This window comes from Pezoporus wallicus, unplaced genomic scaffold, assembly GCF_028554395.1.
Source record: "Pezoporus wallicus isolate ANWC-B61680 ecotype Strahan unplaced genomic scaffold, APGP_CSIRO_Pwel_v1 scaffold_2696, whole genome shotgun sequence".
NCBI lineage: Eukaryota > Metazoa > Chordata > Aves > Psittaciformes > Psittacidae > Pezoporus > Pezoporus wallicus.
Window position 1 is genome coordinate 505,001 of NW_026637439.1, and position 13,666 is coordinate 518,666.

Here is a 13,666-nt window from a genome sequence, read left to right on the forward strand (position 1 = left end):
CAAAGTCGACACATTTGAATGTCCAGACACACACACAGAGAAATTTACTAATCAAAAAGTGTATTTCCTAGGGCTGTCTCCAGAGAAATCCGCAGGAAGAAATTGGAATAATTTATTAGCTTACAAGTTTTCGTTGACAGTTAGCCCAAGGCTATTTATCTCTGTAATAGAGAACGTCTCCAATGTGGCAAAATTGACCAAATCAAACAGCTTTGATCAGAAAATGAATCTGGCAAGGCTGTCTGTCTGTGGGTCCCAGGGGAAAGGTGGGAAACAAACAAAAAGATTTAACAAGTGGTCAATAGGAGAAGGAGAGAGAGAGAGAATTTGCAGCCTGGAAAGTCAGAAGCCTGCAAAATCTTCACACACAAACACCGAAATGAATTACTGAAGAAATAAATTATGTCTCACATCATAACTTTTAACACTGGGCTTGCGGATAACAGGAGCTACGCAGCCTAATGTGATTCCTGCACTAAGGTGATGACAACTGCAGAAAGGGGAAAATATCTTAACTTCTTAAATGAAAACAAAATACATAGGACTCCATATCTTCACAAGAATACTGGCACCTTCCCTACAATCTACAATTATTGACCTTTATTAATACCTGCTTTGCCACTAAAAGTCATGTCCGATAGTCTCAAGTACATTGAAAGACACCTCAAAGGTCATCCCAAATTCAGTTTCAGGGGCACAGGGACATGTTTCAGCTGTTTCACTGCATAATCCAGCCATGGCTTTGACCATCTTCCTTACACCAAAGGCTTTTAAACTGTAAAATAATGAAAAAAAACCCAACTTTAAGGGGTAAGATTAAAAGACAAGCTTAGAAGTACAGAACTTTGCTTTATGTAATAAATTAGACCTGTCTTCTCTTGTAAAGAAAATCTTTACCCATCAAAGATCATCTGACAATAGAGAACATGGAGGAAAAAGTTCAGGATAGCAATCAGAAGCTTTTACTTTGCTGGAGTTCTACTATTTTTATATTACTTAGTACTCTCTATTTCTAGTAATCTATACAAAATATGGGATAATAATAGCTGTGAGTGGAAAACCTTATTGTTGTTTGGAATTAAACTGCGTTGTGATCTTTAGGCATAGAAGTTTCAGATGCCCGTTACAATATTACACTATATTCTCAATGCTACTCAAAGAGAACAGAATGCTAAAGGATCATATGCTGATTCCTTTTTGCCAGGAATTGCAGCATTTGTCCACAGGTAAGAAATGGTTTCAGTTATTCAGATTCTTGTGCTACTGGCTTTAAGCAGGAAAAGGTAGAAACGATGTCTCCCTCACCTAATAAATGTTTCTAAATTATGTGAAAGAAACAGAAGCGCAAGCCCATCTTAACAAAAAAAGATCAGCAATTTTGTTTTTGTTTATATTGGTGAATTGAATAAGCAGCCTACAAACTGAATCTCAAACAAGTTGAGATTGAAAGCACTCCAGAAAGCACTAGGCAACCTAGTCAGATATCCAGCAGGAAACCAAAGACGACAGGCTACCTTCTTATATCTTTCCAGGCCATTTGATAGGCGTGTAAATCCTCACACCTGATCTATATTGTTACATATGCTTAGAGAGATCAGTAGGAAATAGCCTGGGAATTTATTTATTTGTCACTGTTTGAGGTGATAAATTTATCAGTATTTGAGAAGAGAGATACAGGTATACTGGCCTCTTGAATGGTGTTCAAATTGAATTTTGAATAGTTTTGTATTGATACATGAAATCTCCAACATGAGCTATTTTTGTTGCTGGAAGAATGAAAACTCAAGCTGTTTATAGTCTGAAAATGGCAGACACCCAGATAAGGTATGCTTTGATGCCACTGAGCTGAACCATAAAGCCCTTCATGTTTTCTTAGGCTCATGGAAAGCAAGGAGGACTTTTGCATTATTAAGAAGTTAAAAGTATATTATATTTGCATTTTAATATGTCCCTTTTACAGACTAAATCAATGTAAAAATGCCTTAATTTGAGTTTCTTTGCAATACGTCAAAGTTCAGCATTTTCATGGCCTGGCAATATAAAATGTCCTGAATGATAGAATCATAGAACAGTTAGGGTTGGAAAGGACCTTAAGATCATCTAGTTCCAAGCCCCCTGCCATGGGCAGGGACACCTCACACTAAACCATTTCACCCAAGGCTTTTATTATGTGCAGTTCTGGGCATCAAAATTAAAGAAGGATGTGAAGGTCCTTCAGTGCCTCCAAAGGAACGCAACAAAGCTGGCGAAGGGGCTGGAAGGCATGTCCTGTGAGGAGCGTCTAAGGACTGTGGGCTTCTCTGGTTTGGAGAAAGGGAGGCTGAGGAATGACCTCATTGCTCTCTACAGCTTCCTGAGGAGGGAAGTGGAGAGGGAGGTGCTGAGCTTTTTTGTCCCTGGGATCCAGTGTTAGGATGCATGGGAGTGGTTCAAAGCTGCAGCAGGGGAGGTTTAGACAGGACATTAGGAAGCATTTCTACACCAAGAGGGTCATCAAACACTGGAATAGGCTTCCTAGAAAGGTGGTCAATATCACAAGCCTGTCAGTGTTTAATGGGCATCTGGACGATGCCCCTAATAACATGCTTTAACTTTTGGTCAGCCCTGAAATGGTCCTTTTAAACTGAAATACCTAGTATTCTATTCTATTATAGTCTAGTCTAGTCCAGTTTGTTCTGTCTTATTCATATTCTATTCTACCCTATCCTATCCTGTCCTGTCCTACTTTCTATTCATATTGATACCTAAACCCATAAAGTAGCAAGACTATTGTAAGGCCTTCAGTCTAGTCTGAAGTATAGCTGAGTCTGAGTGCAGATCAAGATACCAAAGATTTTTGGAGCCCTGGATGGTGTGAGACTGCTCAAAAGAATATATATCACCACATACCCCATTGTAAAACGTGTTGCAAGAGAATGTTGCCAGTTCATAGGCAGAACACCATCATATACAAGTTTTTAATTTCTGTACTCTTCCTTTTGCTAAGCCTGCCATATCCTGTTCTGTTAAGGATGAAAATTAATTCGAAGAAGAATAAGAATTAGAAATATCTGTTGCATACTTATTGTCATTTATGGTGGCCCTTCTGACTACATGCTCTCAGACACAGATCAGTCATCACAGCTGGGATTTCTTAAAAGGATTGACTCTGTTTCTAAAATGCTAACATTTTCTTTTGTAAAGCTGCCGCATTATCTCACATCACCTAACCTCTTGACTTTTCCACCCTAAAATGGCCCCTGTGTCCTTCCACTTCCCCAGAAGGTGAAAGCAGAGCTTATTTCCCAACACACCTATAGTGTTTATTTTGTGTGTGTGTAAGCACAGGCAAGCCAAATGTAAACTATGGTACATTTGCACTGAATTGGCTTCCAAATTATGCTGTGACCTTGAAGTCTTCAGGTAACAATTCTTCACTTGTTTGCTCCTCTTCTTTTCTGTATCAGTATCATCACTGGCCATACCTTCTGTGACCTCCCATGAATTTCTTTAAATGAAATTGCTGAAATATTTTGCACTAGGGAGGACAGAAACTGAAGAAAAATAAAGGTTTTTTTGTTTGTTTTTTTTTTTTAGAAAGAAAGTTCTCTGTACAGACACAGGTAAGAAACTCTAGAACGGGGAATAAAAGTTAAAGAAAAGCTGCCTGCTTTCTCTTTTTTTTTTTTTTACTTTTCAAGCTGCTTTATTTTCCAGAAACAATCTCTCTTGTATAAACAAGTTTGTAAAAACACTAGTAAATAGCGTGGTACAAAAGCCTATATAGGAGTAGACTATTTGTCCTTTGCCACTGCTGGCAGCTCTGCTCAACTCAAAGCTTACCTGGCACATTCCTCTGGGCTCAACTTGTGGAAGTGGTATGGCCAGGGCAGTGCTACAAATGGCAGTATTTTTAACCTACAGAAATCCACTGGCTACATTTTATTTCTTGTCAGAATAGAAATCCACATTGTCAAGTATCAGCCAAAATTTTCTCATTTTGTCTCTTATTTATGTTGAGGTGAATTATACTGATGCTTCTGTTTCCTTTTGGGCTGATGAATAGGGAGTACTGTGTGTGGGTGAAAATGTCTTCTTCCTCTGTGTAAAAAGCTGATTTTTTTTTAACCTGCCTGTGTGGAGCTTGGTGTTCCCTTTAGTTGCAGATGAATATTTTCTTGGCAGTAGCCCTTGGATTTCTTTTATTTTATTAATATTCTGCCCTCTCCCCCTCTCTCTTTGCCTCCCCTTCTTTCCTACCTGCCCCCCCCCAATATTAATCTTCATCAGGCTGTCCTTGGTGCTGTGCCTTGGCTCTGGGACATACCAGAAAGGGACTATGAAAACCTGAGCTAGGCAATACTAGATGATATTGAAAAGGACATGTGTTCTGAAGGTGCTGGGGTTAGTAGGGTTATGCAGTGCCTTAATCTACTTTTCATTTTATTTTACTTTTCTTTATTATTTTATCTTATTTTATCGAAGCCATTTCTAGAAAGGACTTGCCTGAGTTTGTGCTGGTTTTGAGAAAGACAATTTTGAATGACCATCAGTTTCTCCCATTCTGATTTTACACAGTAATATTAATTATAAATATAAATATGATTAAAAATATATATACTATGAAAAATATCTTAATTTATACTTTGATATGAACTACCTAACACTGAAAGGCACTTGTACAACATGTTCCCTTATTATTCTAAACTAAAGATGCTGTTCTAAAAAAAGCAACCCTAAAAAAATCTACCTCCCTACAACTTTTGTCGTTTCTAGCAAGGTGTATCCAAACAGACTTTAGCTGAGACTGTTGTGATCAAATACGACACCCTCAAATCAGCTGTTGTAAAATCCTGCAGGCATATGTTTAAGGTTATTCCACGCCCTCAAATTGAACCAGTAGCCTCAAAGAACCAAAATATTCCAGGACTGGGACACTAACCATATACTGGGAGTGCAGAGAAAGCCATACTACTTCTCAGACTTCTTATAAGGACAGACTTCTGTTCTGCAACGCCTTACAAACAACTCAGCCTCTGCATTTGTCAGCCATCATTCTTTATCAGGTCATACAAGAAAGGCCAAGTTATCCTTATGAGTTAAGCATATCCACAGAGAAGGCATACGTGTAACACGTTTTGGTGCGTCTTCGTATATACATAATGTTTCTTTATAAAGGAAATAATAGCCAAGTTTGAAGGAATTGTTTCAATGTATGTTTACCAGATAATCATTAGGGACTGTAGTGATAGGAAAAGGGGTAACAGGTTAAAACTTAAACAGGGGAAGTTTAGATTGGATATAAGGAAGAAGTTCTTTACTGTGAGGGTGGTGAGGCACTGGAATGGGTTGCCCAGGGAGGTTGTGAATGCTCCATCCCTGGTGGTGTTCAAGGCCAGGTTGGACAAAGCCTTGAGTGACATGGTTTAGTGTGAGGTGTCCCTGCCCATGGCAGAGGGGTTGGAACTAGATGATCTTAAGGTCTTTTGAACCCTAACTATTCCATGATTCTATGATTCTATGTTATGTAATGCCAGAGCATAGCCTGGAAACAGAGAAAGAGGGATTCTGAGGGATAGTCTTATGGTGACTGTTGACTACTACAGACCTACAACAGACTTTGTGAACCTGTGGAACTCTGGAAAGGCTTCTTTCTTGCATTTGAGCTGCTTTCCTGCACTGAGCAGCTCTTTCTTTGTTTCCCTTCTCATTAGAGTCCAGGCCACCCCAACATGTTCCAAACAGGAATTCCAGATGTTTGCAATGTCCAACTCCATGTGCATCTATAGTATTTCCCAGCTGAAGGCCCTTGAGATCAAAATTTTCTACCCTTCACACTTCACTAGAGCATCAGTCTGACCTGCTCTGGGGAGTGATCTAAGACACAGATCCCATGTAGGCTCTTGTCCTTCACAGAAGAGCACAGTAGAAAACAAATTAGGGCAAACCCATTTTAAATTCAATGGCACATCCAGTCCCAATTAGTCTTGTCACAGGGACACAGGGCAGTGAGGCAGGTATGAGTGTAGAGTGATGGACAGAGCCTATATGCCTGCACGTCTGAGTGCCCAGACTTACTGGGAGGTATTTTTCCTTGCTCATCTTGCAGGAAGACAATGTATACACAGCAGAACATGCACTCACTGCCTACTCTTCCAGTGGAATTTTGTGTGAAGATATTAAAGGCAGTTATCTCTGGCATCACTGACTCCCCATGGATTCCCACCACCTCTGAGACAGAGGGTGCAGCAAGGTTTTGTAGGAGTAGAGCAGATATATATACACAAGAGGGGATGCTTCCTGAGTAAGCACTTCTTTCTACATGTTTGCATCCATGGCAATTGTTTCAGTAGAATGAAAATTAATTTATTTGGCTCAACTTTTGGTTTCTGTGTGTTTATTTATTTGCTTGCATTTGTTTCCATCTTTCATGCTATTAATATACTTCCACTTCATTAGTAAATTCTAAGCCCTTCAGAGGCACTAATGTTAAATGATTAAATGATTTTTTTCTTTGTTCTCTTAGTCTGTTTTTCTAAGCTGCCATTCCAGGAGACATGCCAGACTTTCAGGCAAGGCTTATATGGTATTTTCTACACATAAGCCGAAACAGAACCGTTCTAGTGAAAGCCCTCCTTATAATAAGGAAATAGGACTTCTGTCTCATTCTATTTTAAAATAAACTTTAAAATGTTTTTTGTTCTTTCTTTACACAAGCAAGACTTCGCCCAGTTTTTCCATGTACCACTGACAGCAGATGCTTTCTTGGCAGTATCTCTCTTAGACCTTTGGTCATTATCCTCCAATGTCACCCAGCTAACCATCACCGCAGGCTAGAAATCACTCATGAATCATGACTTCTGTGAATCTCTAGGACCTCAGATCTTCTCTGACCTTAAGCACTCTCTTCAATGCCATTAAATAAATTAAATGTTTAAATTACCTATATTAGCTTTAATTGTATAATTATAGAGTCAACGAGAAATAAATCTATAAGAGGAAAGTCTAATCTAAAAAAGGACTTGCCCTCACTTCAAAGTGGATGAACATGCCAGTGGAAATGATAGAGACTAACCTCTGTAGGAAAGCCAGCTCATTTCAAGCTTTACCTTGAGTACAGTCATGTAATAGAAACTATATTGGACTGTGCAGTCGAGGTCAGACATCTTCACGTTATTTCAGTGTTTTACAGTTATATCCAGGACAAAGCAGCAGCTTTCCAGGTATGTGTCAGGATGGAGAGATAGGAAAACCCTTCCTCTGAGACACACATAAACTGTAGGCGAAAGTCAGGGAATATGAACAAGTGGAAAAATTTCAGTACTACCAAAAATCTCTTAAAACAGATTTGAATTATTTTCAATGTGAATAATGTAATTGGAAGCTTAATTTAACATTAAATTTAATTGAATTTTATTAATTTAGCTTTAACTTAGTTTAACTATGCCCTTTCACAATACAAACAACAGTCTTGCATATCTCCATTTACCTGTAAATTGTCTTCATGAATAAAGACAGTTGAGAAGGTGAGGTTAGCCAATTTCATAGTACCTTGGCATTCATTTTTAGGAGAGTGAATGTGGACTCAAGACTGAACCTGCTTCTCTATGTATAGGGCTCTAGGTGCAGGCACATCGCGGGAGCGATGGGGAAATTACGCATGGGCAAAGGCAACTTGCAGAGAGTAACAGGAGCTCAGTCCTTTGCTTTTGTAATTTCCCCCCTGCAGCTCAAGACCACCTTGCAGAAAGATAGAAGCTGTCAGAGCCTTGCTCCTCTGAGCAGGCTGAGGAGCAGAAGAGCAAGCGGGTGAGAGTGACATGCCTTGTGAGAGCCGGCAGTGATATCGCTGTAGTTTCAAAATGATATTTTTCTTCAGTTTTCTCCTATCACTCTAAGGACTTACTGCAGCTGGTCTCCATGTCTGAGTGGTGAATAAACTTGATTTACAGTGTTTATTTCTGTCAGGAGTCCATCAAGCATATTTTATTTTGCCTCTGGTAAGTCCCCAATTTGTTACTCTGTAGTCTGCTTCCCCAGACTCATCGATTCCATGAGAAGAAAAACCTCATTACGACATACAGCCAAGCTAGTCACTCACAAAGGAAAGAAGAGTATTTATTATTAGCACCCACTAACAGTTAACTTCTTCTATTGGCATTACTGTTTCATTGGTAAAATATATGTGAAAGGTGTGTGTAATATGCAACTCACAGTAATCACAGCAATTTTGACTAAAAAATTAGTGTGGGGTGCTGTACCTTGGTTTGCCAGTTAGTTTAACTAAAAGCTAGGGAGGTGATACATCCTCCTTCCATTTCCCATGAAGCCCTTTCGCCATTAGTTAAAACCTCTTACGAAAGGGGTTTTTTTTTCCCCTTAGCTCTCTCAGATTTTTGCTGATGATCCTCCCCACTGCTGTGCTTTCATCCTCTAGGAAGAACAGAAAAAAGCACCTCCCCCAGAGAGAGGGGAGAAGAGTTACCTCTTGCATCTGCAAAGCTGGGAATCACGGTTGCCAAGACACCATGTAGCAACAGGGGAGAAGGAACTGTTGTCTCCCCCCACCCAGCAGCTCCTGGGAGCGAGGAGCACACTTTTATAATGACAAACTATTGTTGCATCACATATACTGAAAAACAAATTGCAGGGAAGCTGGGCTATGAATTGATTCTCATTGCTTAAATTCTCATCTTGGTGTGCTGGAATAGTATGGAAGATCCAAAGGATCCTGTTGTGTCAAGAATTTTTGTCAGCGCTTTATAGAGCACCTTGGAAGTATCCAGGTTTGGGTTTTCAATCTGAATATAAAACTAGGGCTGATTTTCAAAGGAAACATCAGTTAAAGCTTCAATTAAGACTCAAAGTCAGTGGGGGCTGTCATTATTCTTACAAAAGGTAACATTTTTGGCAGATAAAATTATAAATGGAAGAATTAAAAAAAAATTAAGTCATATCTTAAAAAGTGAAAACTGACGAATTTGTCCACATAGCTTAAATATATTTGTCCAGTATCTTAAATGACCTGTATGCAAAGGTCACCTAAATTTTTTAAATGCTCTAGGATTGTGCAGAGGAGCTCACCTAAAGAATACCTTTCCATGTAAATTCAACTGCCATGTCCAGGTAACTCATGGCCGCTTCACATGAGACCAACAGCCAAGTATCCAAAATAAAAGACCACATATCTGAAACCCACAACAAAGGATGCTGCAGAGACTTCCAAGTGAGCTCTGATGGAAGCCAGTGAGACGTACTATGGTGACATAACACCATGAAGCCCTACCCCTTCAGGTTCAGAAGAATATAGCCCTCAGTACAGGAGACTGAGCAATGCTGTGCCTTCATGCAACCTCTCATATCACCTATGGCGTCATTCCTCATGGAAGTCCCTTGGCTCAAACACAGCAAGGCTGAGTTGCAAAACTTGTATGTTTTTCAAGCTAAAGGGGCATTTGTCATGGCTGTTTCTGAGGATAGTTTGCTGTCTTCCGTGGGAGTTGGAAGATAATGACACATGCCAATACCAGCAAGACTTTGTCAGAGCTTTAGCCAGTATTTAGCCCTCATGTAATGATGGGTACTTGTCATCTGCCCTCATATTGCACTGCATGATTCTCTTGCTGAGATGTCAACAAACAAGCTGACAATGTTCAAGGTGCTGATGGATAAGTTGATCCCCTATCATACTGGTCAGCATTATATGGCTCTCTTTTGTTGTTCATGGTAGAATGAATGTTTTATCTAGACTGTATTCTTTCTGAAGACTACATGCTTCTGTTTTTGTACAGCTCTTTGCACACTCAAGTCCTGGGTTGTTTTTTTCTTTTTTCTATGTTATTACAAGGAGTGCATATGTTACATTATTACATGGAATAAGTATCGACAACAGTGAATAGATTCAAATGAAAAATAACTGAAAGCAGTATAAAAATTATATTCTAGAAAGCTGAAGGAGCAAATGCTAATATGGTAGAGTTGACTAAACCAATAACGGATGATTAAATTGTGGTTTTAGTAATCTAAAGGTGCATTTGTCATGATTGTTTCTGAGGATAGTGTTGCTACCTTCTGTGGGAGCTGGAAGATACTGACATGTACCAATACCATAAAGACTTTCTGTCCTCGTCTCAGCTGCAAGTTATTTTTCTCCTTCCTACTAGCTGGTGCAGTGGTGTGTTTCAGCTTTAGTCTGAGAATAATGCTGATAACGCATCAACATTTTTAATTGTTGTTAAGTAATGCTTGCCCAAATCAAGGACTTTTCAGTCTCATGGTTTGCCAGTGAGGAGGGGCACAAGAAGCTGGGATGGAGTAGAGACAGGACACCTGACCCAAACTAGCCAAAGGGGTATTCCATACCACAGCACATCATGCCCAGTATATAAACTGGGGGGAGTCACCTGGAAGGCCCAGATCGCTGCTTGGGTGGGGCTGGGTATTGCTTGGGAGGTGGTAAGAAATTGAATTGTGCATCACTTGTGTTTATTGATTTTTTTTCCTTTTCCTTTTTAGTTTTATATTCTCTTCCCTTGTTATTTCCCTTATCATTATTATTATAATTGGTAGTAGTAATAGTTTTGTATAATACTTTGTTATTGGACTGTTCTTATCTCAACCTGTGGGGTTTACATTCTTTCAATTCTCCTCCCCATTCCACCCAGAGGGAAGGGAAGGGGAGAGTGAATGAATGGCTGTGTGATGCTGAGTTACCGGCTGGGCTTAAATCATGATACTTCGCCAAAACAAAACCTGATTTTATTTTAAATGGAAAAAAAATGTTGATTCCATTGCAATTAAAAAAAAAAAAAACAAACCCAAAACACCAACTAACCTATAGAAAACCAGAATGCTTGAACATTCAATGCTCGAAAAAGATACAGGATAAAGATAGCAATGCTGTCATTGAACTCTCACAGATTCAAAGGCCCTGTGATTTATCCAGCTTTTCAAGAAAATGTCAGTCTTACATGAACTATGAATACTTTCTCACTTAAGAGAGAATAGACCTGGCAAAATGGCATCAGCATTTAGTCTTACACAATTAGCAAAGTATCAGTTATTGGCAGTCAGAAAATCCATGTGTATTTGCCACACATTTCCATGTTTGGTGATCCTGAAATGAGAAGTGTGGTTTTCGGTCTGAAAAATTACTTGATGCATTTTTTGTGTGTGTGTGTTTGAGTGACAAAGAACATAATTTATTGTGTGTTGAGTTTCTCTGGTCTAAGTTCTGTTGCAAATAGAGCTGTTCAGTCTTGGAAAGGTTCAGTGTGTAAGCTGAAGTCACTTCAGAACAGCTCTAACTTGAAGGATTGCTCACTTAACTGATCACATTTTTTGGCTTTCTTGGTGCAGCTTCAGAGAAGGTAGATTTTCTGACTCAAAATAGCTTTTCTTGAATTAGTTTACTAATGAATAAGACTCAAAAAAACCATCATCAAGTTAAAAAATGAAGGACTAGTTGATTAAAGAAATCTACCTTTCAAATAAATACCTGCAAATAGGAAGATACTTTTACTTATAATAAAAAGTCACAAGAACTGTTCTGTGAAAAGGTCTGAATTCTAATAGAAAAAAAAAATCCCACACCTGGTAAACCAAATATATCAGTTTTGACATGTGACCAGTGTGCTCTATCACTTCTCAGATGTCCCACCTGTTCCTTACAGTTGGGATCTTAGTATGTCTTACACAGTACCTGGGGTTTCCCATGATAAACTGTCTTCCTTTGCTTGGAAGAGAGCTCCTGGTTCATCACATCCCATGTGAGGATGAGTTTACAAACGGAAACACAACCAGAAAAATCCCATATAACATCAAATAACTGTGCTGCTTTTAGTAGGACTAATTTGTTTTTTTTTGTCTAAGTCTTCCATTTTTTTAACCAGAATTGAAATCTTGACCTGCTCTAGCAAATATCTTCTGCCTAGCTATCAGAAATGGATACCTTACCTTCACCCTGTTTCTAAAAATAGCATACTGATTGAAGCCAAGCCTGGATCAGCCTAAATTCCAGATCATACTTTTGATAGTATTTTTTATATTGCAGCAGTGTATAAGAGTTTGTTTCACATCTTTCATTTTTACAATTTCCTTCATGATTATACTGCTGCAGCCACATAGAGAGTATTTCTGGATCCTTTCATAAACACTTTTTTCCTTTACGTTGGGGATGCTTGCTATTCAGTTTAATACATAAAAACACAGAGTGTGCCCATTTTATTTTGCTCTTACTCCTATATTCACACTTGCTTCATAAAACAGGACAGATTACATTGCCTGAATTCACTATGAACAATATGGTGTGTAGGATATTGTGTGAGACTGATCTGAAATCAGACCGTTGTCCTTTGTCTCAAATATTGGTATGAGAAGCTGAGATGGGATTCCACCTATCTTTTGTCTCGGAGGTGGGTGGGAGGAGTTGAGGTAAGACTCTTCCACTGTCCATTGCCTGAGAGATGTGTGGGAAAGAGCTAAGACTCTTCCCTCCACTACCTGGAGGATTGTTGTGAGGAATTGCAACCCATTATCCCAAGAACTGCCGCAGACAGCTGTGTAGACAGGTGTGTATGCAGACACGTGCAGTCGAAGAGTTGGCTGCAAGACCAGGGAAACTGGTCCACCAGAAAAGTGTAATACATGACATGAAGAACAGAGGTACTCCCCCCAACTCATTATAAAAGGAGGAAAAGGTAATCACCAAAAGACGCATTTCCGGGGAGCCACTGCTATGAGGATGACTCCAGGAGGACACCTCTTTGAGGACACTCTCCACCAGTGACTACTACGGACCCTGAGGGACACCCTCCATGAGACATTGCCATGAGGGCAACTCCATGAGACACACTCCACAGGGTACCTTCAAGGGGATGCCTCCAGAAGGACATCCACCTCCAACAACCACTAAGGACTCCTGGGGGACACTCTGCTCCGATACCAACAATAAACCCTGAAAGATACCCACCACCAATGATGACTAAGATGACAGATTCTTGGGACACTGCTGGATCCACGGTGACGATTCTCTCTCTCTATTTTTGTCTTTCTCTTCACCCCAAATCCTTGCTTCATTTTTCTACCTTTTTTCCAACCTGTCCTATCACTGTCCCCTTTATTACAATAATTTCCCTTTTTCATAATAACTGTCTTCTATTAATAAACTTATTAATCAATTATGGTACTTGACATCATTTAATTTCTTAATGTAAGAAATTAAGAATTTCACTTAATTTCACTCAATTTCACTCTTGGGACCATGAATTGAAACAGGGTCCGGCACTGAGGTTTTCTCCAATTGGGCCCTTACACATATGGAGGTACTAGAGGAAGAGAAAAAGAGAGTTGTCAAAGAGCAGTGGCAAATCCAACAAATTTAGTATTACGACAGATGAGGAGTTTGAGGACAAAGGGATTAGGACTAGGATAGTCCAGAATTTTGGAGGAAGGACAAAAGCAAAGGAGAACTTCTTTGCAATATGGAGGGAGGTTCTGTGGACAGGAAAAGGATACAGAAAAGGGATTTCCATGGACAAACAATAGACGATTGCTTAGGGGAGCAAAGTCGGAGGGCAGATTAGTGTATGAATGAGTGGCTGTGCAAGAAGTCCGTAAGTGAAAGATAGATGGAGAATAGGAGAGGATATTGAGGATAGTAAAACAGATTGATGATGTGCACATGTCA